Genomic DNA, 2,775 nt, shown 5'->3' with positions numbered 1-2,775 from the left:
AGCTCAAAAGAGGGAACAAGTCCTTACAGCAAGAATCATTCCCACCCCCTCCACACACAGAGTATAAGGGGATGGGCAACTTGGACATTGGCTACCCAAAATGGGGGGCGGGAGGCTACAAAGGCAAGAAGTGACTGGCTTACAACCTTTCAAGAGGAAACCTAGATCCAGAGGTCCTGGAGGAAGGTAGAATCTCCAGTGAGTAGTATTCAATCTGACTAGGCAGGACTGATGCAATGAAATGCAGACGGGTCTCTTGTGATACAATAGTGAATCATTGTTATCAGTTTTTAGTGCTTTTTCTTTCTTTTTATTTTCTCTTATTTGTTTTTTATTCTGTTGGTTTTTTGAAAAATGTTTTCTCTTTTGCTTTACTTTTTTTGATTATTGTATTATTTTTCAAGCTGTTGCCTGCTTCATTTTTTCCCTTGTTGTTTTCTTTTCTTAATGTTTAATTATTTGAGATTTTACTCTCTCTTATGATTGTGTTTTCTCTTCTTGTGTCCTCTTAGAGTGGACAGAAACTGTGACCATATAGTCAGGCCACAACCATACCCTCTGCAGTCCTATTCATTTGGCAAGAGAAAATACCAGCTGCTATACACCTGATCAATGGAAAACAACCAACACTAGTTAAACCTGTCCTAAACTTCGCTGTGTAAATGGAGAACAGAGAAGCATATGCATGTTTCCATTCTTTAATAACATTCACCAGGAGGCAGTTGGTGAATACCTAAGAACACACCAACATACAATCATCAGTTAAATAAAAATATAATAACAATACCACAATATCTCCAAAGAATTTCTGTGACAATTTCTGCTCACATGAAGAAACAAGACAGAGTTGTTCAAACAAGTAGCCAAAGGACAGAATTGAGAGAGAAAAACACTAGAAATACCTGAAAAAGAATTCAAGATAATAATATTCAGTTACCTAAATATGATTGGCAGAAAGTTTGAGGAAAACAAGAAAGAATACTGTAAAACACTAATAACAAATAAAATTTAAAAAGGCTTGTATACAATACAAAAACCTGTAAATAGAAATCCAGAAGATTAAAACTAAGATTTCAGATACGGACAATGCACTGAAAGGGCAAAGAAATAGATTTAAGTCAATGTAAGCCTGAATTAGTGAGATTGAAGATAAATCCTTCAATACTAGTAAACTGGAAGAACAATCAGAAAAAAGAGGGAAAAAATCTAAAGAAAGACTAAGATTTGTGTGGGACACTATGAAGAGGAATGAGTTACTTGCTGGAATTCCAGAATATAATGAGACAAATAAAACCATAAAAAAATCACCAAAGAGTTGTTGAAAATCTTCTCATGAAAAATGAGAAGATAAGCATTTAAGATGCTGAATGAAACCTAAACAAGGTAGACCCAAAAGAAAAACAACAAGATATTTCATAATCAAACTTTACAAAACCAAAAAAAAAAAAAAAAAAGGAAATAATACTAAGAACTAATAAGACTAAGCTTTGATTTATCGTCAGAAACAATACAGGCAAGAAGACAATAGGAAAATACGTATAAAACTCAGAAAGAAAAAGAAAATTGCCAAACAAGACTTATGTGCCCAGCAAAACTGTCCCTGCAATGCAGCGATGAAATTAGAAAATTTCTAAATAAAGAGAAATTAAATGAATTTATAATAACCAGACAAAATTTGCAACAAATACTGAAGGAAGTTTTTGTACTGAGAACTAATAACAGCAGACAGCAATCTAATATTGACATGCACAGCAACACCACACAGAATTCAATATAAATATGGAAGTATCCAAAGTAAAGCAAACCAACAAAATGGAAACTAGAGAAGCAAAGACATTAGTTTATAAGGTAGACAACTACAAAGCCCAAAGAGAGAAACGTGCAGTTTGTAGAACTTCTGGATGGTGAGAAAGTCAAGTATATTTCAAGATAAAACATACTGCTTTAAACTGAGAAATAAAAAATAAATTACAGGATGTTGTTGTTGTTGTTGTTGTTATGTGCCATCGAGTTGGTTCCGACACATAGCGACCCTGTATAGGTTTTCCGAGGGTGTAAATCTTTACGGGAGTAGAAAGCCTCCTCTTTCTCCCGCAGAGCAGCTGGTAGTTTCGAACCACTGACCTTAAGGTTTGCAGCCCAATTCGTAACCACTACGCTACAAGAGCTCCTTAAATTACAGGATAGCATCAAAGAAAATTAGTACACCTTCACATCAAATCAAGAAAAGGAAAAACATAAGATTTAATAAACATTAAAACAACAGAAATGAAGAAATTGGCATGAAAATGCACAAACAAATAAACTCAACACAGAAAGACTGGAAAAAAAGAAGCCAGCAAAATCACAAAAAAACACACAGCAAATTTCCTACAATCAATTCAGACTTCAATAATCACACTGAACATCAATGGATTAAACATTCCAGTCACGAGACAGACAATAGCAAGATAGATAAAACAATAGAATCCTTTGATATGCTGTCTAAAAGAGATACACCTTAAACACAAAGATAAAAATAGACTAAAAATCAAAGGATAGAAAAATATATCAAGCTAACAGCCATAAAAAATAAGCAGGAGTGGCACTATTAATATCTGATAAAATAGACTTTAAGGAAAAAAAGAAACAGCATAACAGACAAAGACATTTTCTCATAGCTAAGGGTAAACTGAATAAGAGGATATAACCATAATAAGTAATTATGCTCACAATGAAAGAATTTCAAAATACATAAACCAAGCTCTAGTAGAATTAAAAAAAAAAAAAAAAAAA

Source organism: Chrysochloris asiatica, unplaced genomic scaffold (assembly GCF_000296735.1).
Source record: "Chrysochloris asiatica unplaced genomic scaffold, ChrAsi1.0 scaffold00058, whole genome shotgun sequence".
Lineage (NCBI taxonomy): Eukaryota > Metazoa > Chordata > Mammalia > Afrosoricida > Chrysochloridae > Chrysochloris > Chrysochloris asiatica.
The sequence above is the reverse complement of the archived record's forward strand: the minus strand, read 5'-3'. Positions refer to the sequence as shown.